The sequence below is a fragment of the Myotis brandtii genome, unplaced genomic scaffold, assembly GCF_000412655.1.
Source record: "Myotis brandtii unplaced genomic scaffold, ASM41265v1 scaffold3301, whole genome shotgun sequence".
In the NCBI taxonomy this organism is placed as follows: domain Eukaryota; kingdom Metazoa; phylum Chordata; class Mammalia; order Chiroptera; family Vespertilionidae; genus Myotis; species Myotis brandtii.
Window position 1 is genome coordinate 104,514 of NW_005362719.1, and position 25,659 is coordinate 130,172.

The following is a 25,659-nucleotide window of genomic DNA, read 5'->3' on the forward strand; positions in this document are numbered from 1 at the left end:
GATGAGGGTGGGGAGAGATGGTGGAAGGACCAGTCTACTTCTCCACTTCTAGTGCTTCCATTCCATTGTGATGGAAATGGACTTGCTTGCTGGGAACTCTGCTCTCCTTGTTGTCTGGAGTCCAGCTCCATCTGGGGAGAGGTGATGTCTCTCTGATGGAGGCATGAGGGTGGAGGACATGGTCATGTCCCATTCCTGCACTCAACCTGCTGTACCAAGTAGAAAGAGGGCGGACTAGATCCGCAGCCCCGAGTTTCTGCTGTTGCTGCCAAGAAGGAAGATGGGGAAGCCCCACAGGAGGCTGATCAGGAAAAGGGTAAAAAAAGGGGGGGCAAACTATACCTATTTGGTACCTACTATGTGCCAGTTCCCACCAACATGTCTTCATATGTGATCTGATTAAATGTTGATGATAAGGTTAGGAGGGTAGATAGTTAGTATTATTTTCATTAGATGGATGGGGAAGGAGACCAAGGTGAGCAACCTGCCCAGGAATACACAGCCACCGTTGCTGAGTTGCAACTAGAACTCAGGTCAGTCGGATACCATTGCCCCTGCTTTTCCCACCATTCCATGCTGCCTGTCCAGAAATGGGAGGTCCATGCTCCCAGTGCCCTAATATTCCCATGCATTCCTAGAAGCCACCCTCTGCCCCCACCAGCTTTATTTCTGTTTTCCTCTCTACCTCAGGTGAGCTTTATTCCACACAGGAGACTGGAGCGTTGGGCACTTGACTATTTGGTGTCTTTAGTGGGATCACTGGAAACAACTATGTGACCTAACATTTTCAAAAAGAAGAAAAAGGAAACGCATGCATTGGTCTCAAGCCACCAAAGACCCGGTGATCTTCCAGCCCACCATCCTCATTCCATTGGTTTCCCACAAAACAACACAGGACCCCGGTGATAGTCAGGGTCACAGCCTCGCCATTGCTTCTTAAGGGAAAACACACCATGTGTTGTCTTTCCCTCAGTTCTTACTTCCTGGCACCAAGCATGAGCCTTGGTGCAGCGCATTCATTGCATGGCCTTGACTGTGTGGACTGATGCTGTGAGCAGCATCCTTGCAGGGCACACAGGAGTGTGCACACATTCACATTCTGCGGCGTGCACTGGGTGGTAGGGAATCCCCTGCATAGAAGAGCCAGAAATAAAAGGTCGACCATGGTGACTAGTGACTAATCCAAGGTACTCAGGCATGACGTGCTGCCACTTTTAAAGAAGGTTTGCGCGACTTGTTCCTACCCCCTTGGCAGGTGGGAAGAATGGTCGGTGACAGGCAGAAGACTTCTCTGAAGGCAGCCCTCTCCTGCACAAAACTGTGATCCAACAGTGGTTTTGATACTGGCAGGTGCCAGCTCGCATTCCCTTTATGGGTTGCACTGGCGCTTAACCTCTCTCTAAAAAGCAGGTTTATTGGGTTTGGGTAACACGCGATGACTGTTTTACTATGCAGTCATTTATGACATTAAACTTCAGGCTCTCCCTAACTTGCACAAGACTAAGTGTGGCTCTCAACAGCCGCCAGTGCAAACACAGAGCTAATGAGAGCCAAAGGCCGTAAGTCACCGTGGAGGTAGGCAGCCGCGCTAAGTTATGCACTTGGAGCAGTTATATTATCCCAGTGCAACCCATTACAGCATCATTAGCAAGAAAGTAACATTCCAGACATTAATACTTGTAATAATTTTACTAATAAACCTGCTTTTCAAAATGAAAAATTCCTCCATGAATCATTTTGAAGGTGCCACCTGGTCAGAGTTTGCTGATTGCATGAATAAAGTTATTTCAAATGGCTTTCACCACTAAACAGCTCTCCTCGGCCACACCCACTTGCAGAAGCTTCACTTATTTCCAACGTGAATTTATTTCCCTCCAGAGGCCTAGAACTTCCTTTGAATGTATAGCCATTATTTTTTAAATGTCTTAAATATATGCCCTGGAACATTTTTTCTCTCCCTCTCCCTTCCTCTCTCTCAAAAATTAATAAAAACGTCGTTTTTAAAAATTCTGTTTAAAAATATATTTTTATTATTGATAGTATTACAGATATCTCCCATGTCTCCCGCTTTAATCCCTACCCTTTAACTCCCAGCTCCTACTCTGCTTAACACCCCCGCCCCAGGTTTTCACTACCCTATTGCCTATGTCCATTTAAAATTCATATATATATTTTACTTTTTCCATTCAAAACAATTTCACCAAAGAAGTGGATTTTGCTTTAGAGATGCTTAAGAGATATGGCTTCCACATTTTCAAAAATTGTCTTAGGTGATAGTTTCAAAGAAGACAAATGAGTGTTTGGATTCACCTCTCAGGCACTGAGGACCTCAATCAGATTTCTTGGACATAAATGTCACAGCCCCTGTCTCTCAGTCACTTGCAGTGAGAGAGATGGATGGTACCTTAGCAACTCCAGTCCACTATGGCACATGCTTGCCCACAGCACTGAGAGAGGGCTGGCCAGAAAAGGCTAAGTTTTAATTTTTTTCTCTTACTGTTATTTTTCAACTACAAAATGAACAGCTCTGTTGAGATAGACTTGACATAAATATAACATATTTAAAGTGTACATTTTGATACGTTTCGTCATATGTATAGACACATGAAACCACACCACAATCAAAATAATGAACAGAGCCATTACCTCCATGTTTCCTGGGGCCCCTTTGTAATCTCTTCCTCTCTTTCCCCTCCCCTTCCCTGGAAAACTGTGACCTGCTTTCTCTCACTAGACGTTGCTTCAAGTTTCCTAGAATTTTATACAAGTGGAATTGCATAATGCATATTCATTCTGTCTGCCTCCATTCATCAGCCATCGTTGTTTTGAAATTCCCGTGTTGTATATGTGTGAATGGCTGATTCCTGTTTATCACTACCTGTCTTCCATTGCACGACTTTACCAGAGTTTGTTTATTCGTTCACCTGAAGATGGACATTCAGCATTGCTTTCAGTTTTGGGCGACCACAAACAAGACACTGTATGAATATTCATGCGTAAGTCATTGTGTGAATATATGCTTTTATTTCTCTTGAAAAAAATGTCTAGGAGTGGAATGGCTGAATAGTAAAGGAGGTATACATTCAATTTTTAAAGAGAAACTGCCAAGCTATTTTTTAAGGGGTTGTACCATTCATGTTCCTTGTATTGTATGAGAGCTCCAGTTGTTCTACATCCAAATAAACTTGTGGTGTGGTCAGTCTTTTTAATTTTAGCAACTCCCATGGGTGTGTAGTAATATCACATGAGGTATTAGTTCGTATTTCTCTGTTAGCTAACAAAATTGAACATGTTTTCATGTGTTGTTTGCTACCTGTGGATCTTTGGTGAAATGTCCGCTCGCATCTTGTGGCCTTTTCTCCTCCATTGTTTGTTGTCTTATTGAGTGTTGAGAGTCTTGTATATAACCTGGACACAGTCCTTTATTAGATACACGAATGGCAAATAGTCTTACTCCCTAGTTCGAGGCTTATCGTTTCACTTAAAGCTGAGCTTTGAAAGACAAGTTGTGAAAATTAAGTTGTAAATTATGTTGGAAGTCATTCCGAGAGGAAATAACACAAATAAACACATGGTGTGGCCATGAAGGTGCAAAAGAGAGTTCTGAAAACTGCCGGTAGCATTGAGTGGCTTGGACACCAAGTACCTAGGAGGCAACAATGGCAAGAGAGGACTGCAAGAGCCATTCTCCAGAAGGTGACCGTGAGCCAGTGAAGAACTTTCAACTGGAGAGGGTTTCATCATTTGCATTTTAGAAAGATCATTAAGGTGGGAACATGGAGAGATTAGGGAGCCAGGAATGAAAGAGACCATGTAAGAGATCGTCTAGACTTGAGACAAGTTCAAACGATCATTCATTGATGAGAAAAGACCTTTGAGAAGATCCTAAGGGAAGTGAAGCAGGTTGAGGGAGAATGAGACAGTTGCATTATGGAAACAACACGTCTTGGCCACACGGAGCAGAGTGGCTAAGGCTCCCGCCAGCAGGAGACATGGCGAGGGTGTGTTTTCCTGACTTGGAGATGGATTGATATTGACCAATCCCAATCAGATCCAGATTTAAGAACCTGCTGAACCCGACCGCCATGCTTCAGACTCTGTTCTAGGTCTTTTTTTAAATATATTTTATTGATTTTTTACAGAGAGGAAGGGAGAGAGATAGAGAGTTAGAAACATCGATCAGCTGCCTCCTGCACATCTCCTACTGGGGATGTGCCCGCAACCCAGGTACATGCCCTTGACCGGAATCGAACCTGGGACCTTTCAGTCCGCAGGCTGACGCTCTATCCACTGAGCCAAACCGGTTTCGGCTGTTCTAGGTCTTTATAGACATGTGACTTTGGTTAATTCTCTCAACAACCCAGAGAGGAGAGGGTTGATACCGGGATGTTGATTTTATAAACAAGGACAGGGACATTCAGAGAAATTAAGTGGCTTGCCCAGGCTTCCAGCTTCAGTGAGTAGCAAAACTGAGGTTCTTTCTTCAAGTTCAGGCTTCTTTATAGCCATCTCCTGCGTATTCCAGACTGGCTAGAGTTGGTAAGGCAACCTGAGGCTTAGAGGAAAGGCCAACTGGGCTACACAGTGACAAGCTCCAAGTCCTTGACCCTGTGAACACCTGTCTGCAAAGCCCCACTACGGGATGCCGACCATCTGCTTCCCACACTCCCCTGGAGCGCAGCAGGAGGAACTGGCATAATGCAGTGTTGTAGGAATGTCAGTTCACACATTATAGTAAAACAAGCCTGGGCATGAAGGGTGGTGAGGCACTAGCCCAGATTTCTAATAACAATAAATCCAATATGTATTGAATTTTCTGAGTACCAAGAGCTTTACATGGAATAGTTCATTGTATTCTGATGATGACCTTATGGGTAGGCAGCATTATTATGTCAAATTTGCAAATGAAGGTCCAAAGTTCTGGTGGATTTCAAGCAACAGCTGCACCCAGGTCGCCTGGCTACCGAGAGCCACACTGACGCTGTGTCTGTCTGACTCCAGCCAGGTGGCAATGGCTGTCATGTGGCAATGGCTGCCTCCTCTGCCTTGCTCTGTGCACCCTATCCTGGAGGATGCACAGAGCAAGGCAGAGGGGTGTCCATGTGGGCTGGAGGCCTGCAAAAGGCAGGAGACACAGACACACACACACACACACACACACACACACACACACACACGTCACACACATGAAGCAGCTTTGTGGGTTAGTCCAAGGTTCTGAAAGAGACCAGAGTGGTTGGAGAAGAGTGAACCGCAAAGGTAGGCAGGATCTTTGGAACTGGGAGAGCATTCTGGGCTCTATCTAGAAGAACTTGGAAGAGATATGTTTTTAAAAGAGAATTTCAAGATCAGGTTTACCCTTAAATGATTCTGATTACAATTGTAAATCCAGATTGAGAGGCGGTGGCAGATGAGGTAGGAAGGGAAACTGGGTGGAAGGCAAGAGGAAGTGAAGGGGGTCATTATGGCACTTCAGGAAAAGGATGCTGAAGGGGCTCCCGATGCAGAAGGAGGAGGGTAGCACCCGAGTAGTGGAGACAAAGAGAAATAGAGACATTCAGGTGGCATATCCTAGAACTTGGCAATGGATTATATTCTGGAGGGCAAGAGAAAGAGGGGGGTGTCAGAGACAACTCCCAGGTTCCTGGCAAGAGCGACACCTTCCCAATATGCCCTCTCCATTTCTCTTCCCAGCTCATCAAAGAAATAGAGTGCAGGCAACCTAGAGGAGAGACTATCGCGGCATTAATGCTATTTTGGGGCAGTAAAACCTGGAGATAGAAATCTTTCAATGTGTTACATAAGAAGTGGTAAATGTCAGGAGATAGATTTGCTCCAACTACATGGCTTCCAGCCTGTCTCTGGTTCGTCCTGGCACATGCGCTTTGCTCTGAAGGGCCACCAGGTGACACGCACCCCTCTGGCTGCCTTGCTGACTGTGTTCCCTCGAGAGACAAGACTCCGTGCTTGCGGGCTGCAGGGAGAAGTAACCCTGCAGGTCTTGTTTTGGATTTTTAGGTGGAAGTTTGTGCTGACTTTGGTGTGAGAACTTATTTTCCATTGAGATATAATCTACCTACCATAAAATTCACCCAGTTAGTGGATACAGTTCAACAGTTTCCAGTGGGTTCACAGAGTTGGACAGCCATCTGCACAATTCATGTTAGGATGTACTCATCTCCCCAAGAGAAATGCCGAACTAGTGAGCAGTCCCTCTCATTCGTCCCCAATCCCTCCCTTCCCCTGCTGTGGCAATCACTGATGTACTTCTTATCTATATGGATACTCAGGATATTTGATATAAATGGACTCATACATTATTTGGTCTTTTGTGTTAGGCTTCTTTCGCTCAGTATCATGTTTTTAAAGCTCATCTATTTTACAGCATGTATCTGTACATCGTTAGTTTTTGTGGCCAAATAATAGTCCATTATATGGATATCTCACAATGTATTTATCAATCCATCAGCTCATGAACTTGTGGATTGTTTCATTTGGGGGCCATTATACAAGTTTTTTGTTTGGACATCTGTTTTTATTTCTGTTGGGAATATATCTAGAAGTGGAAATTTAGGGCGTTTGAATGTTTCTTAAAGGCAAAGATAATACCTGCTTCTAATTCATGTGCCTTTGAACACAATTTGCCAGATATCATCAGTACGATAAAAAGGTATTGCTAAGGAGTCTGCAATTTTAAAAACTGCAAGACTGCCGCTGTAAATATGTTTACATTCACATATGTTTTATGTATGTGTGTGTGAGAGAGAGATAGCCATAAAGTAAAAGTAAGTCTTAAGGAAGCAACCTGTAAAGAAATGCTAATTTGTATAGTATGAACTAAGAGTCTAAGTGTAAAGGTAAAAGGTTACTGAAGAGATCCTGGGATTGAGATAAGTCAGGATCTGGAAGGTTCCACTGAGTTCACTTCTGTCATCACTTACTGACTTGATACCTTGAAAAGAACTAATGCAACTTGAACCCTCCCCTGGCTGCATGCAGGTCAGAGTGGGGGGTGGGGAAAGACGAATCCAGCTGTTACAATATCACATCGCTCCTCAGGGACTGGGCTCACTTACATTCCTCCCACAACTGCTGGCAGACGACAGATCAATAGGCAAACAGTGACTCTACGTGCACTAGAAACACACATAGAAGCCACGTGAGCACACCAGGCAGGGGGAGAGGCCTCAGAGTGGGAGGGGGCCGCCGAAGAGCAAAGTGAACGCCAGAACCTTAGCAGGAACAAAAGAGCTCCCTCCCCTCTGAAGGGACAGGGCCTAGGGACTTCACAATAAACACGATGCACTCCCGGGTCCTCAACGTCAGAGGGAGAAGACCAGCAGAGAGTGACACAGAGCAATGGCCCTCTTATAGGAGCAATGTCAGGGCAGGAAGGCAGGAGGGTACGTGGGGGCAGACACTCAAGGCCCTTTGAGAATAGAACACGAGCCTATAATTGACCAAGTCCAAAAGGGGGCTAGGGACTTCACAATAAACACGATGCACTCCCGGGTCCTCAACGTCAGAGGGAGAAGACCAGCAGAGAGTGACACAGAGCAATGGCCCTCTTATAGGAGCAATGTCAGGGCAGGAAGGCAGGAGGGTACGTGGGGGCAGACACTCAAGGCCCTTTGAGAATAGAACACGAGCCTATAATTGACCAAGTCCAAGCCTGAACCACAGCACCCTATCTCCGTGGAGTGAGGACCAGAGATGCGCAGAGCCCTGCATCCCTGCTTGTTGTCTCTGGTGAGTACTTCCGGCCCTGAGATCCAAATTTGGAAGGTTTTAGGGGAAGGAAACACTAACCTCCACTGGTTTACATTAGCCATCTTGCTAGATCACATAGCCAAACACTTCTGATCACTTTTCCATCCAGGGGGAATTTGGGTGATCTCTCCTAAGTCTCTACTATGCTCCCACGTCCATTCTCTTCTTTTGTCCATATTTGATAAGCGTAGGCAACATTAAACTTTTAGCCCAACCTGCGTGGCTCAGTGGTTGAGCTTTGACCTATGAACCAGGAGGTCACAGTTGGATTCCCAGTCAAGGCACATGACCAGGTTGTGGGCTTGATACCCAGTAGGGGGCATACAGGAGGCAGCTGATCAATGATTCTCTCTCATCATTCATTTCTATCTCTCTCTCCCTCTTCCTTCCTTTCTGAAATTAACTATATATATTTAAGTTCTAACTAGGTATATCAAATTTGTGGTTTCAGAACTTGAGGCTCTTGGACTGCCCTCTACAGAACTGAATTGGAGAGCCTTACATTTATAGTCAAAAATAGTAAATGGTGGAATTCTTCAAATCTCAGAACAGGGGCTGGAATTTAGACACCAAACACTATCAGAAACACAAGTGTTCAAACATCTGAATCAAAGAAATTAACCTGCAGTCAGTTTCCCACTTAGTATTCAGGCTTCTGAACCCCTCAAGCAAACATGCACCAACTGGACCTTCCATCAGGATGGGCTGACATGTTGGATTGGGCCTCCCCAGGTTTATCAGAAAACCAAGGGAAGGACTAACACCAGAAACAGGAAGAACAAAAGTGCTTTCAATTCCCCAGTCCCCAGAGGAGGAAGATATATCACATATGTGTGCTACCCTTGACCCTTAGGATTTTAGTTCATTACACAAGAAGTCATTGAGCTCCTGTGAATTTCAAGTCCCAGGAGAGGGCACAGCAGGAGGAGAAGACGATGGATAAAGGGAGTCCTGGCTGACTTGCTGGGTTTTGAACCACAGAACAGGCATCAGAATCAGGTGACTGATACTACAGTCAAATGTCTGAGTTCCCTCAGAGCCTCCTGGTGTTGGAGGACGTAACAGGAGAAGGCATCTGATCCTTACAGCCCTTAGGGGTTGTTGCTCCCTCTTTGGCCACCACATTTGCGCTTCCTCTGAAGTAGCATCTCCCAGTCAAGCCATGAGATTCTGTCTCAAGTTTAGAATCGCCACAGGTTACTTTGCAGCAAGTGGATGGAGAGAGGAGGGGAAAAAATCTGTTACCAGCTCAAGTACATTTTGCTCTGTTAATCAGCATTTTAAAAAATTATCTTTTTCCATCCCATTGAGAAGTTGGCAGAGGCTCCCAACTGTTTTTGAGAAAATGTAACCACCAGACCATCTGGGGCTGACATCTTCAACATGGCATTCAGGAGAGCTCATCTCGGGAGCTCCACGGATGATCAGGAGCGTGTCGCTTCTGCTGGGTCCCCCAGGAGGGTGGGCATACAGAGGTGCTGCTACACAGGCAAGCTTGGAGCTGAGCCCTCCCAGCTCTCCACGGGCCCTCTGCCCTGCTCCGCCCCCTCCCAGAGTTGCATGTTCTGAGAGGTCACCTCTTGTAACATTAGTAATGGGTGTTGACTCTGAGAATATCAAAACACACTCCAAGTTTGAAGATCCATTTTTAAAAAATATATTTTTATGGATTTCAGAGAGAAAAAGAGAGGAAGAGAGAGATAGAAACATCAATGATGAGAGAATCATCGACCAGCTGCCCCCCTGCACACCCCCCACCGGAGATGGAGCCCACAACCCAGGCATGGGCCCCGACAGGGAATTGAACCCGGTGACCTCCTGGTTCATAGGTTCAACGCTCAACCACTGAGCCAAGCCAGCCAGGTTATTTTTATCAAATAACACTTAAGACCAAGAGAGACTAAAATGAAAGCACATATCTATGTTTACATGTGAAGCAAGAGTGATTGTTTAGCTAACAAGACTGGGGAATTAAGATTTCTTAATAACTAGGTCAGCCAAGGGCTGTTAAGGGAATTACAGAGAACAGCTGAGAATCACTGGTGTGTCCAGCCAGGCCTCCTAAACACTTGCAGAACCAAAGTTCCCCTAATAGTCATTACTGATGCTGCAGTTGGATGTCTGGGTGCTACAGACCTCATCCTATTAACCACAAAGCAGCTCTCCATGGATGTCCGCTGTCCCATGTCAAAACACAGATGACTGACCGCCTCCCTTAATTACCTTCTGGGCAAACCACCCCACATTTAGACATTTAGATTCATGCCACATACTTCACACAGGTGAAGCATTCTCTAACCAGCCACGTTTCCCAACCAGCAAGGACATTATGTTATCTCTGCCACTAGCATTCATCTTTTCCTTGAAAAATTAGTAGAACTGGGACCAGAACTAGATGATTCCTGGGAAAATGACTAGGCATGAGCTCAGTCTCCTGCCCCTGCACGCACTCTCCCCTCAGTTCTTGATCATAAACCATTGGTCACAAGGATACAAGCAAGTAAATCCAAGTGGATTAAAACAGATATGTCACATATATGTGCTTCCTAAACTCGCATGTCTATTTCCTTCACCAAGTTAGAGAAGTTTTCTGGTCATTATTTTTTCAAATAGGCTTTCAATTTCTTGTTCTTTTTTTTCCTTCCGGCATCCCCATGATGCAAATGTTGGTACACTTGAAGTTTCCCAGAGGCTCGTTACACTAACCTCATTTTTTAAAATTCTTTTTTCTTTTTTGCTGTTCTGATCGGGTGTTTTTCGCTTCCTTATATTCCAAATCACTGATTTGATTCTCAGCTTCATTTACTCTCCCGTTGACTCCCTGTAAATCAGGGGTGGGGAACATTTTTTTCTGCCAAGGGCCACTTGGATATTTATAACATCATTCACAGGCCATACAAAATTATCAACTTAAAGCCTGCTATAGGTCAAACATTTAATTAACTCACCCCCAATGCCTTGGCAGGGCCAGACCAAATGATTTCAGGGGCCTTATATGGTCTATAAGCCGGATGTTCCCCACCCCTGCTGTAAATTATTCTTCATTTCAAGTTGTGTATCCTTCATGTCTGACTGGTTCTTTTTTTATGCTGTTGAGGTCCTTACTAAGTACATTGCACATCTTTATAACCAGTGTTTTAAACTCTGCATCTAGTAGTTTGCTTGTCTCCATTTTGTTTAGTTCTTTTGCTGGAGTCTTGTTCTGTTCTTTTATTTATGACATGTTTCTCTGTCTCCTCATTTTGGCTGCCTCCCTTTGTTTGTTTCTATGTATTAGGCAGTGCTGCTACATTACTCTCCCGTTGACTCCCTGTAAATCAGGGGTGGGGAACATTTTTTTCTGCCAAGGGCCACTTGGATATTTATAACATCATTCACAGGCCATACAAAATTATCAACTTAAAAATTAGCCTGCTGTATTTGGTCAAACATTTAATTAACTCACCCCCAATGCCTTGGCAGGGCCAGACCAAATGATTTCAGGGGCCTTATATGGTCTATAAGCCGGATGTTCCCCACCCCTGCTGTAAATTATTCTTCATTTCAAGTTGTGTATCCTTCATGTCTGACTGGTTCTTTTTTTATGCTGTTGAGGTCCTTACTAAGTACCATTGCACATTTTATAACCAGTGTTTTAAACTCTGCATCTAGTAGTTTGCTTGTCTCCATTTTGTTTAGTTCTTTTGCTGGAGTCTTGTTCTGTTCTTTTATTTATGACATGTTTCTCTGTCTCCTCATTTTGGCTGCCTCCCTTTGTTTGTTTCTATGTATTAGGCAGTGCTGCTACATCTCCCAGGTCTGGTAGCATGGCCTAATATAGTAGGTGTTCTGTAGGGTCCCATAGCACAGCATCCTCTATCAGCCTCAATCTCTGCTGGTTTTTACAGCCCGAAATTATGGAGACTTCTCTTCCTGGCACTGGAACCTGGGCTGGGACACCTCACTCCTCAGTGGGGATCCCTGCAGCTAAGATATCCATCCTGATTTTTATCTACCACATGTGGATGTAGTGAGTAAATTAGTCTTCATTTCAAGTCGTGTATCCTTTATTTCTGACTGGTTCTTTTTTTTTATGCTGTTGAGGCCCTTACTAAGTTCATTATAACCAGTGTTTTGAACTCTGCATCTAGCAGTTTGCCTGTCTCCATTTTGTTTAGTTCTTTTTCTGGAGTCTTGTTCTGTTCTTTTATTTGTGACCTGTTTCGCTGTCTCCTCATTTTAGCTGCCTCCCTGTGTTTGTTTCTATGAATTAGTTGGAGCTGCTACATCTCCCGGGTTTGGTAGCACGGCCTAATATAGTAGGTGTTCTGTAGGATCCCATAGCACAGCCTCCTCTATCAACCGCAATCTCTGCTGGTTTTTACAGCCAAAAATGACGGGGACTTCTCTTCCTGGCACTGGAACCTGGGCTGGGGGGGCCTGGTGTGGGGCTGGGACACCTCACTCCTCAGTGGGGATCCCTGCAGCTAAGATATCCATCCTGATTTTTATCTACCACATGTGGATGTAGTGAGACCAGCCCCATCCTCATCTCCACCCCTCCTACCAATCTCAACGTGGCTTCTTTAATTTCATAGTTGTAGGACTTCCGTTCAGCTTGATTTCGGGTGGTTCTGAATGATGGTTGTTCTGTAGTTTACTTGTAATTTCGATGTGGATGTGGGGGAAGGCGAGTACCGCATTTACCTATGCCGCCATCTTCACTGGGAATCTGTGGATTATTATCTTGGAATCTTCAGAAGTTTTTGAATTAGTTGGAGCTGCTACATCTCCCGGGTTTGGTAGCACGGCCTAATATAGTAGGTGTTCTGTAGGATCCCATAGCACAGCCTCCTCTATCAACCGCAATCTCTGCTGGTTTTTACAGCCAAAAATGACGGGGACTTCTCTTCCTGGCACTGGAACCTGGGCTGGGGGGGCCTGGTGTGGGGCTGGGACACCTCACTCCTCAGTGGGGATCCCTGCAGCTAAGATATCCATCCTGATTTTTATCTACCACATGTGGATGTAGTGAGACCAGCCCCATCCTCATCTCCACCCCTCCTACCAATCTCAACGTGGCTTCTTTAATTTCATAGTTGTAGGACTTCCGGTTCAGCTTGTTTCGGGTGGTTCTGAATGATGGTTGTTCTGTAGTTTACTTGTAATTTCGATGTGGATGTGGGGGAAGGCGAGTACCGCATTTACCTATGCCGCCATCTTCACTGGGAATCTGTGGATTATTATCTTGGAATCTTCAGAAGTTTTGCTCACTGAACAAACCTGCAAACAGCAGATTACCCAGGCCTCATCCAGCCCTTCAACCTCAGTCAGCCCCCTGGGGGGCGCACGACATCCATCCTTGGTGGCTTTTCCCTTTTCTTCTTCAGAAACCTGGTGAGACCTCAGTCAGTGTCCCGCACCTGTGTAGGTCACCATGAACTCCTCCGATGGTCAGGCGTAGACTTTTTCAGTCTGACTTTTTTCACTTGTTATAATACATTGGAGATTCATCCACCTTGTTACATGGACTGATAGTTCCTTCCTTTTTGTTGCTGAATAGCACTACACAGTTTACTTATTCATTCCCTGGCTGAAGGACATTTGGGTCATTTCCAATTTTTTGGACTTTATAAATAAAGTGGCTATAAATATTCACACACAGGTTTTATGGGAACGTGGCTTTCTTTCTAACGTGAGCAGATATGTAGGATTAGGGTTGCTAGCTTGCATGGTAAATGCATGTTTAATTTTATTTAAAAACTGCCCTACCCTTTCCCAGGGTGACTCCACTATTTTGCATTTCCACGGAAAAATGTGTGAGAGTTCCAGATACCCTACACATTACAAGTACACTGTGGTTGTTTCTTGGCAAAGTAATACGTACATTGTTCTATCTCTCTGTGGTTTTAATTTGTATTTTCCTAATGGCTGATGATGCTGGGTACTATTTTTTATGTTACAGAAAACAATGGTTTGGCACACAGTAGTTGCTCAGTATCTATGTGTTACACAAATAAATCAATGTCATCATTATCATCCTCTTTATCATCTTCATTTCTTCAAAAAGAGATGAGAATTGAACTAAGGCAGTGACTATTGCATAGCAGAAATATTAAGGAGAAAGAATATCAGATCTTCATGATTAAACATGGGGGTGAATGAGAACACATCAAACATGACCCCCTAGTTTCTGAATTGGGCAATTGGTTGATACACTGTCAGTTTGTGAGGAAAGAAATACAGGAAAAGGAGCAGGTTGAGAAGAAAGGTGTTCATTCAGTTGGGACATGGGGAGCCTGAGAAAACCCTCAAGGATACATATCCTGGAGGCCACCACGGGGGCTTGGCCTTGTTCACTGCTGCGCCCCTGGCGCTTCCAGCAGGACCCAGCCTGCAGGTGGAGGTGTACATCTGGGGGTTGATAGCATATCGTATTTGGTACATGTCTTTCCTCCTTCCTCACCACATCCTGATGGCAGAAGCTATAGATGTCCTTTCAGAAGATTGACTTTCCCTAAGTTCACAGTGTGAACTAGCCATTTGCCATGGCTTGAACTCATACCCACTAAGGCCCGTTTTTTATCATTTATTACAAATTAGGAAAAGTGCCAGTGAGAAATGGGTGCCCCTCCTGAGCGGACGCTAGCGCCTGTGGCTGATGGTGCCGGGCTGGACCACACAGTTTGCCTCGCGAAGAACAGGGGTGGGAGCCCCCTCTTCCTCACTCCATCAGACAAGGGCCCTTGGGCAAGACAATGACACCTGGGGACCCAGCCTCTCACAGCAACCCCTGAGCCTCATCTTCTGCATCATGATTCTAATTCCATGGCCAGCAAAACGGAGCCTGCTTGTCTACCGCCAAACCTCACTTGTATATCAATACAGGTTATTAACATATACAGAAGAAAGCTTCAACTTGCCAAACTTCCCCAGGTGTAAACATATCAACTCTAAGTAATGTCTGCATCACCTCTGAGGTATTTTATGATCATTATCAATTTCATCAAGCCTTTCAAATGCAAACGTAACAAGCACGTGGGATATGGAAGTCAGAAGTGGCCGTGGGTACAATGAAATGAAATTTAGATGTACGTTGATGGCTCTATATTCACCGCTTATACATACCACATTAGCTTTACATCCTAAATTGTCTATAAATATAGGAGCTTTTGCATGTGCACTATAAACGAAAGTGGTTAAATCCTATCTCTAACAAATCCGCATATAAATCTAAGCTGCATAATAGGGCATTTCCTTCCCTTCTCACTCCCTCACTGTAGGGAGGGGGCAGGTAACAGAGAGCTAGACTGTGTGAGTATGGAGGAGGCTGTATAGGAGATCAAATATAGATTTTTGCCTTAGAAGTCCCAACATCCCTTCCTCCCCACCCCCCACCACCAAGGAACCCTGACCTAAAAAAGAATAGGTGGAAAGGACAAACTCCCAAGTGCTGGGAAATTCATCAGAAACCCTATCCTGGCTTTTGAAATGCCAGCAGCTTCTGTATTAAAGTTCATGTGTATGGAGTAAAGGAAGAGGTAACAATAACATAAGAGCTAACATATAGGGCTTATTTGTGCCACACACTGTTCTAAAAACTTTATCCATGTGAACTCAATCTCTGCATCAACATGATCAGGTCTGTATTATTCTCAACCCCATTCCACAGATGAGAAAACTGAGGCATGGAGAGAGAACAATCACAAATAGCTAGTCAATGGTGGAGTCAGTATTCCAACCAGGCAGTCTGTGTCAGCGTCCATGCCGTCAGCCCCTGCACCATCCTGCCTCTGGACAGGAGAGATTTGTGTCTATACAGGTACACGTCCTCACATACACCTCCATGGGTTTATATAAAATCATACCTCAGGCAGCTGGAAATATCTGAGAAGAACAAATTCGGCCCCCTCCCTGTGCCTTAAAGGAAGGGGAAAAAATCCTCCATTTCATGTCACCTGGAAGAGGACCTTGTGATGTTGGAAATCAAAGTCCTCCCTGACACCAGGCTGAACACTCAGGGAATAAAAAGCGGGCCAGCCTCCAGTCAGACAGACCAGACCCGCGTGCCAATGCCAGCGGCCTCGGCGACAAAGGGAAAATGAACTCACCCACTGCGAGCCTGCTGCTCCTTGGCCAGGGGCCTGCTGGTGTAGGGAGGAAAGGCATGTCCTTGAGTGTCTGCATCCGACACACTCCAACCTGAACTTGAGCACTTTCCGGAGTCAAGGACTGGCCCTCTGACACAACCCTTCCCCTCCCTTTTTCTTTCATCAGAACGTCTGACCGTTGCAACCTCCGTAAGACAAGGAGGGACCTCCTGGGCTTTTTAAATACCGCAGAGCAGATGGGCCTCGTTCCTGGGACACAGAAAAATTAAGTGTGGTCAGCAGGAGGCCTCTGTTTGGCGAACACAGAGCCGGTGGATGGCTGGATATTATCCAGGGGCCTTTCCTTTAAAAGTTGGTGCTGAGGCCATGATCCAGTCCATTTGGCCACCTCCTCTGCTTGTCAGAGCCTCACCCGAGATGGGCCTGCCCTCCAGGGATTTGATATGCAGTCCAAGCATCCCTAGTACTTCAATTTCAAGGCTTCAGCTTCTTTGCAGAGTTAAATATAGTTGGTTACCCTGAGATGAGAGAGCGGGAGCCGGGTCTCCAAAAAGGCCCTGAATCTCAACCTCAAGTGCACCTTTGGGTCCAGATGTGGTGCCCCGTTGGAACGTGGGATCAAGCGGCTCCTCCACCTGCTCCCTCCTGGGCCATTATCCAGCCAGCAGTGCTGTGCTGTGTTGAGAAGCATCTCAGCATGAAGAGCTGCTCCACTAAAAGCTGGGGGATGGGAATCGCAGGGTGAGTCTGGTGCAGGCTCTCTTCCCAGGGCACAGCATTAGAAATTAACCCTTCCCCCAGGTCCTTCCCGACAGACTTCCTGCATCAACTGACATGCTGTGAAAGCCGGCCTGCGGTGAAGACACTCACAAAACTCAACAGCCCTCCAGTGGCGAAGGGTACAATTCCCAGGTGGGTCCGGCCTGAGCTGTCTCATTCCTACATGGCCACCACAGTCTAATGCAGCGGTTCTCAACCTGTGGGTCGTGACCCCTTTGGCGTTCGAACGACCCTTTCACAGGGGTCGCCTAAGACCATCCTGCATATCAGATGCTTACATTATGATTCATCACAGTAGCAACATTACAGTGATGAAGTAGCAACGAAAATAATTTTATGGTTGGTTCACAACATGAGGAACTGTATTTAAAGGGCCAGAAGGTTGAGAACCACTGGTCTAATGACTCACTGAGCCCCGGGGAAAGGGGAGAGGAGGGAGGGGAAGGGCACAGAATAAGAGCTTTCCCGGGTTAGCAAGTTACCAGCCACAGTAGTAACAGCGCTGACCAATCCAGGCCTCTTCCTCCCTATGGAACCCTCTATCCCAAAGTTACAGGTTTTCTAAGGGGTCTGCATGATTCCTAAAACTCCCTGGGAAAGGAGAACTCATGGCCACCCATGTGGGTGGTTTCCCAAAGGATATTCTGACCCTTGTTCCTTTTCAGTGGGAACTGTAGGCACCCAGGTGGTCTGCTTTCTAACATTCAGAGACCACAATGGCCCTTTGGGGCCCACTCCGTCCTGAGGTGTAGGGTCAAAGAGAAGCGACCTGGCCTGAATATCCCAGGGGGTGTAACAGTCTAGGAAGACAGGAGAAGTGTCTTTACCTTTCAGCTGTTCCCCACCCCAAGACACCCTGTGGGACAGTGTGGGGCATGTTAACTCATGGAATGTTGCTGCCATAGAGAAACTCATGAAATGCTGACACCCCCGTAAAGCCCCTACAACAACTCATATCTAAAGATTCTTTGTTTCTTCCAGACGCTACTTCAAACCCAAAATCAACCTCTCAGAAGGCCAAGCCCTGCAGTTGCCTGCTTCAGCAGGAGGGCGGAGCCTGTTAAAAGGCGGAAGTGCCGAGTTAAAGGATGGAAGAGGCCAAGAAACGAAAACAAACTGACCAGCAGTAAGTTTTTACATGTGACTCTGCATATATCTGTTTTACTGTATATGTGACTCTGCCTACACGTGCATCTGATAAATCAGGATCTTTTTTGAGGGGGGAGGGGAAGTAGAAAGAAAAAGGTTGAGAAGATAGTTTTTCGTACACAGAGCAATGATTCCTGATATTCCAGATCCCATCCACAGTCCCATGATTTCCTTTACCTACTTCTTTTCCCCATTTCTATCAAATGGATGTAACGCTTTGATAGGGTACAGTCAGGAATGCCAATCACAATCTCAACTGAGCACTAAAAATGTAGAATTTTTTTACATGCCTCCTCCTCTGAATTTATTCCTCTCTAAGTTCTTTTTGCCCAGGGAAAGGAATTTTAAAATACACCTCTCCTATCACGTCATCCAGCTTTTACCTCGGTCGGATGAAGAGTGTCTCTGCATCCCCATGACTTAGCAGCAACATCCTTCAATCCTTGTCTTTCAAGGTGCTTATGGGGATACGCAACCCTGTTAACAGAGAAAAAATAACAACAGAGAAGAGATCAGTGGAGGAGTATGGGGCTGAGATATGAAAGAAGATGGGGACCCAATGAGGAAGAAATATGCCACTGAAGGTGGCAAAAATGCTCAAGGAGACTGGGTTCTTGGTTCCATCCTCTGAATTTTCTTTTCATTTCTGTTAGAAATAGCCCTTGTTTTAAACTGAATAGACTTCTCATTTTCTTCGTGCTCATAGAAGATTGGGAGTTTAAAGGCTTTTCTCTACTGCCTCCGTTCCTCTGAGTCCAGGCTGACATAATTCCTTTAAAAAAGTGTGTAGTCTTCCTATATATCAAATTAAAATCCATTCACTTACACAAAAGTCATAGTCATTTTTTTTTCTTTCTGAGACAGCCATTTTTCTAACAAGTGCCTCAGCATTTCCAGCCACCTCCACATACTTAGGTATTTGTTACAGCAGCACCCCACTGCTAGGTGGCAAAATCTGTCTGAATTTGCTGGTGTTACTATAACAACACACCACAGACTGGACTTAATAAAGACCTACTATGAAAGACAGGTGTCTTAAACAATAGAAGTTTAATTTTCTCACAATTCTGGAGGCTGGAAGTCCAAGATCAGGTGCTGGCAGGTTTGGTTTCTCCTGAGGCTTTGCTACCTGGCTTGTAGACAGCCTGCTTCCCTCTGTGTGTTCACCTGGCCTCTTCTCTGTGTGTGCATGCCTGGTATCTCTTCCTCTTTTTATAAGGACAACAGCCTATGGTGTCAGGGTTCCACCCACATTACCTCATTTAACATTAATTACCTCTTACAGACCCATCTCCAAATGCAGTCACACTGAATAGAAGGAATATGTGGAATTTAGGGGAAAACAAGTCAATTAATAACAGGAACATATTAGGTGGTGCCCTATGCCATTTCCTTAAGAGATTTTTCTCTTAAAGCATAGGTTCTTCCATTTTTATACATTGGTTTCGGGAATCCTTGAGTCCCAGAAATCCCAAGGAAAAATGGCATATTATAAACGTTTTTGGAGAAAGGATCTATATTTGCTGTTCTGAACCCTGTATTTATCACTGAAAGAATTTTAAGAGATGCCAAGGCCCCTGCTCAGAGCTTCTGTTTTAATTCCTGTTGAGTGAGTGCCCAGCATGGATATTTTGCAACATTCTCCATTTGATTCTAATGTGCAGCCAAAGTTGGGAACCCCTGGTGTAAAGCCCATTTTAATTGTGGTCTGAAGACCAGTCACATCTGCATTACCCGAACATTTATTTGAAATGCCGCATCTGAATCCACCCCAGCCCTGCAGCATCTGTAGGCACTGCATTTTAGAAAGGTCTACAGGTAATCTGTAGGCGTTTCCCATTCAAGCTTGAGAAGCACTTGTTTATGATGTTCCTCAAATCATGAAAGAGGACATTTTTTCAATATGTGACTTTAGGAGAGCTCACGCAAATAGTCCTTGTTCTTTTGTTATTGGCTCTACACTATTTTAAAGACAAGGTCACGGCCAGGCCAATAGTATACAATTAATCCATGAAGTGAGAGCAAGGTAAATTATATCCTGGCTCAACCCACAAGTGACTTATTCCTCACCACTACCGCCATTGTGGCTAATTGCTCAACAATGAACTGCCATCGGTCTACAGCGGCATTGACCTTAAAAGATTCGAGAGGTTCTTAATAAAGAAGACAATATCAGGGTTGTTTGAATATCGAAAAAAATAAAAAGAGAGAAAGGTCTGGAGAGAAGGAAAGTCGGGGAAGGTGGGAGAAAGTAAGAGGGTGGAAGGGACACATGGTGTTTGACTTTCCTGAACATTAAAATCTCAGTCCTGATACCTGAGACTTCCAGTTCATAATCCTTGACCTCGACCAAAGCATCCCCCACCATCCCTATGGCTATTGTCAATCAATCAGAACGGGACTGGGTCAGAAATGAAGAACAGGAAAAAGAAAAGCTTCTGTGAAGAGGAATGAACTACCAGGTAAATTTCCTTGATAAGTTACTAGATGAATTTCCCTGGATACATTACTCTGTAATGATAGCAATAAGAGTCATTGTCTGCCTTTTTAGAAATTAATTTTAAAGGTCAATCCATCTAGCAAGTCACTAAATTTGGATGTGTAGTTTTAAACTGCTGTAAAAATTTTGTCTGGCACTACTTGAAAATGTTACTTGAGTTTTACATATTTTCAGAAACCAAGAGACATTAACTCTCCCAGGTCACCTTCCATACCCAGTCACTTATTATTCAAAGGCTTCTCGCTTATTATTATTTTCTATGTATCTACCATCTTTATCACACCAATAGACATCAGTGATACGTAGCAGTCCAGGACCCTTGGCATTTCGTTTGAACCTAACCCCTGCTTTTCAGACCTTGTAATCAAGCAGAAATATATGATGGACCAGAAATGATAGTAAATAAAGGAACAACTTTAACAGCCAAATACTAGTATGTAGACAGTACAATCCCATGAATATAAAAAAAGACATCCTTTCATTATGAACTTTATGAAATATCAATATTAAGGTTTTCATCTTAGGGGTATTATCTCTTATCACTGACACAGAAATATGAATTCTTAACTCAAATATGTATTTATATGCAGCCATAAAAGATATTTGGGATTATTTACTACCATCAATATTTTAAAAAGAATAATGTATATTCATCCCACAATAACTTATTGAGTGTGTAAAAGGAGCCAATAATTATTTGAGTCTTTTGTTTATATGTTTCATCTTTTTAAACTTTTATTTTCAAACTTTGTGTGATCACATATTTGAGGTACATTTCTTATAGTAGTACATTTCTAGTCTCACAGTTTTAATATTTTACTTGGAATATTTTGACCATTGACATAACTAAGGGTGTAAATTACTCTTTATTAGATTACTGTTTATTTCTATTTGACGGATCTATGTTCTTTTTCTCTACTTTCTTGCTGTTCTTTTTATTATTTGGTTAATAAATTTTTACTATATCAACTTCCCCCTCTATAGCCTAGTAGTTATACTTCTTTTGAAAGTAGTCCTAGAGGTTACAACATACATCCTTAACTACTTACATCTGAATAGAAATTATTAGCTTTAGTACTTCTCTTTTTTAAATGTATTTTTATTGATTTCAGAGAGGAAGGGAGAGGGAGATAGAAACATCAGTGATGAGAGAGAATCATTGATCAGCTGCCTCCTTCATGCCCCACACTGGGGATCAAGCCCACAACCTGGCATGTGCCCTGACTGGGAATCAAACCCCAACCTCCTGGTTCATGGGTCGACACTCAACCACTGAACCACACAGGCCAGGCTAAAACTAAATTTGAAGTTCTCTTTTGAAATTCATTTTTTCCTCTCATTTTCTTCTACTTTCTCAAACATTTTAATTATAGCATTTTGTTTTTGTTTTTGAAGTTCTTGTTTGCTGAGGACCTAGAGGTTATTTGAATATTGAAATTACCTATTACCTGTTGTTGTTTATTTTCCTTCTTGGTTTTCAGTTCTGCTTCTTGGCATGCCTGACAATACTTTGCAGACTGTATGACATGAGAAAATAATAAATTGTAGCAGCTCGAAATGATGTTTTATTCCTCCTGAAATGGTGTACCCTTTCCTCTGCTAGGCAGTGTGGAGCGGGTACATTAACACATCTCTTTAAGGAGAGATTTCAGCTTTTCTCAGGCTCTGTATACCTTTGCCTGGAGTTTTCACCGGGTGCTGTTAACACTGGTGTGTCCTGGCTTCCTTTATATTCTAGGATAAGCAAAGTCTGTGTTCTGTTTTGCAAAGGCTTTCTGCTAAGGCTTCATGGTCTCCTGACATCTAAGATTTTGGCAAGTGTGTCCAGCAAAAACTGGCCATGTTTTAAGCTTTATTCTCCAGGCTGTTCTTCTTTCAAATGGCTAATTTTTGTGTCTCTGCCACATGCCCTGCTGGTTTCTGTGCATCTTAGCAGTGGTCCTTACCCAAAACCTTCATCTTCATTCTTAGCCCCATTGTTAATCCCAGAATCAGTAAATATCCCAGGGAAAAAAGAGTGGCAGGCTGTGAATCACAGCCCAGAGATCTCCCTTTGGGGGGTATTTTGGATGCTTTAGTATGTTTCTGGTGTTTTCTATTGAAATTTTCAGTTGTTTTCAGAAAGAGCACTGTTCTGCCACAACCAACTCCATCACAGTCACAATCTGGAAACGCAGAATTGCCTGACTCTACGTTCTCTGTTTTTTAGGGGTGTTGGGGAGGGGAAAGGTATATAATCAACAACAAATAAAAATTAAACAGGCCAATTTCAGAGGATGATGAATGCGATGATGGAAATTCTGAGGTAGCAAACTGTCTTACATCTTACATCTGAGGAAACACATCTTATAATGTGCTTTTCCTTATTGTTATGGACTGAATGTCTATGTCTCCCCAAAGTTCCTATATTGAAACCCGCCAGTATTATCCTGTTTGTAGGTGGAACATTTGGGAGGTAATTAGACCATGAGTTGGACTAGCGACCTTATAAATGAGACCCCACAGAGCTCTTTCACCCTTTCTCCCATGCGAGGACACGGTGAGAAGGCAGCCGTCTATCAAGCAGGTAGTGAGCCCTCACCACACATTGAGTGGATATGCAGACACCTTGATCTTGGACTTCCTAGCCTCCACAACTATGAGAAATACATTTCTGTTGTTTAAAATCCACCCAATCAATGCCCAACCAGTATTGCTCAGGGGTTAAGCACTGACCCATGAACCAGGAGATCACGGTTCAATTTCCAGTCAGGGCACATGCCTGGGTTGTGGGCTCGATCCCCAGGAAGGGGTGTCCAGGCAGCAGCCAACCAATGATTCTCTCTCATCATTGATGTTTCTATCTCTCTCTCCCTCTCTTTTCCTCTCTAAAATCAATACAAATATTTAAAATAAATAAAAAATAAAAGCCACCCAATCGATGGCATTCTGTTCTAGCTGTGCAATTTTACTAAAACACTTATTCAAAAACTCATTCAAGAAAAGCTTTTATTATCCCCCTTTCATGGAGGAGAACAGCTTAATCTTTGGGGCACCACTGTTCACTCTCCAGCAGTCAGACCAGATTGGGAAAACCACAGGTAATAAGATATGAGGAAAGAGGTACTAAATCTGACCCATAATCATTAAAGATTATACATGTCAGCCCAAAGGCCCCTCACTTACCCAAATCATAAAAGAGAAAAAATATCCCAAGACTTTTCCATTCCATACATGCAGTGCCTGCTGGGAAGCAGGTCACTGGAAGGCACTGTGGTAAATGGAGCTCCCTAGGCCTGCCTTTAGCAATCAAGGGAGCCATCCATTCTAGAGCCTGCTCAGCTGCCATGACTCATGGTCTCCCTAATTCAGACGGGTTGGGGAAGCTGGACCCTGGAAATAAGCTTTCTCCGCCACTGCACTTCACTCAGCTCTCGGCCTTATATTATTTCCAAGGCATTAAGCAGCCTGCAACTTGAGAATCCTGCCACTGGGTGACATCTGTAACATCTGACATCATTTAGAAGACACTGCAAGGGTAAAAGAGCACTTTTTTTTTTAACAGAGACATAAATAATTCTGAGGAAGAAATTACGTTAAAAGGCTTTTCTTTCCCTGAATGGATTTGCAGAATTTGGCTTCCCAGCCTGGTTGCTATGAGAATTATTCCTGGGAGCCCCGGAGGCAACTGAGCGGTTGACACTGAGGCATGAGGTGCTATGCAGAAAAGGGACACAAGAACTTTGAGCTCTAAGGGTACACGATTAACCTCTGGAGAGAAGGAGATGCAGGGTGTACCTTCATTAAACTTCTGGGTGTTCTTAGTGTCCATAGCAAACGGAAGGGGGACAGGTCCTGGGTGTCTGTTCAGGATGGAGAGCCTCTTAACCTCTAGGGATGTTTATCAAGATCTTGAGAAGCTTCACATGACCATCTCCTGCCAACACTCCCAGACATTCTTCTCAATGTCCTCCCCACTTGGCAGGATTAAGAAAGACTGTGCTCAGCCTGGCCAGTGTTGCTCAGTGGTTGAGCATCGGCCTATGAACCAGGAGGTCATGGTTCAATTCCTGGTCAAGGCACATGCCAGGGTTGTGGGCTCGATCCCCAATGTGGGGTGTGCAGGAGGCAGCCGATCCATGATTTTCTCTCATCTTCAATGTTTCTCTCTCTCTATCCCTCTCTCTTCCTCTTTGAAATCAATTAAAAATTATTTTAAAAAAAGAAAGACTGTGCTTGTCTTCCCAAACTCGGCAAAGAAAAGTACAGAGAATGAAGAGTCTCAGCTTCTCTCTGAGACTACTGAAAATACTACCAGACCTTTGGCAATAACAAGAATTCCCACTTCCTCTCACCTCTGGCTCCAGAGTGGTGCTGAAAATAGGCATTCCATGGGAACCTTCCACGGGAACCTTCCAAGGATTGCCAGGTCTACCATCAGAGGCTGCCTGGATTTAGAGTGTAAGAGGCACTGCATATGAGCAACAGAATTCAACCTCTCACCTCTGACCCACAAACCAGTCTCAGCTAAGGGAATGGAGCAGAGGCTGCACAGAGTGGCTATTAGAAAAGAGCAAGACATCCCAACATCTTTCCCTCCACGGTCATCTCAGCATAAGCGGGATGTGCAGTAGGCTGAGTTAGAGTTCTAGAATGCTGGTCCTGGAAGAGGCCTTAAGGTTTCAGCATCAACTAGGGATTCTTTATTTTACAGATGAGGCTGTTGTTTCTCCAGGCTAGTTAACAGCAGGGACATAAATTCTGTAAAGACTGGGAGCATGAGGATTTAATCATCACAGCACCTCCAATGGCACATAGTAGGCGCCTACTATGGTCCAGAACTGTATGAAGTCTCAGGCGGTATACAGAGATGGATATAATACATCCCCAGCCAATGAGGAACACACCACCTAGTGGGAAACATAGGCACATAGAAAATTATAAAGCAACGTTGTTTGTGCTTCCATCAATATGTAAATAAGGTACCCAGCAGAGAACCCGGTGGAAATAAATAATGTTGCTCATAGCCTTCCAATAACTGACGTACTTTACCAGAATAGGTATTGAGAATAAAATAATGGTAAATGAGATATAGTCCCTGCCCTAGAAGAGCTTACTATCTAGTTCAAAACAATGTACAAAGAGGTAATTCCAATACATTGTTCTAAATGAGGATGTAAGCATGGTGCACTTTGTGAACACATGGGAAGGGCATATTCCCAAGTTAAGGGGAGACAGGAATGTATTTCCAATGAACAGGATACATAAGTTGAAATGAACTGTGAGTAGAATTTAGCCAAGTGAAGGTGAGGAAGGATGCAAATGGGTCAAAAGGCATCTTAGGAAGTAGAAGGATCATGGTTAAAGCTTACCATATTTATGATAAAGCAC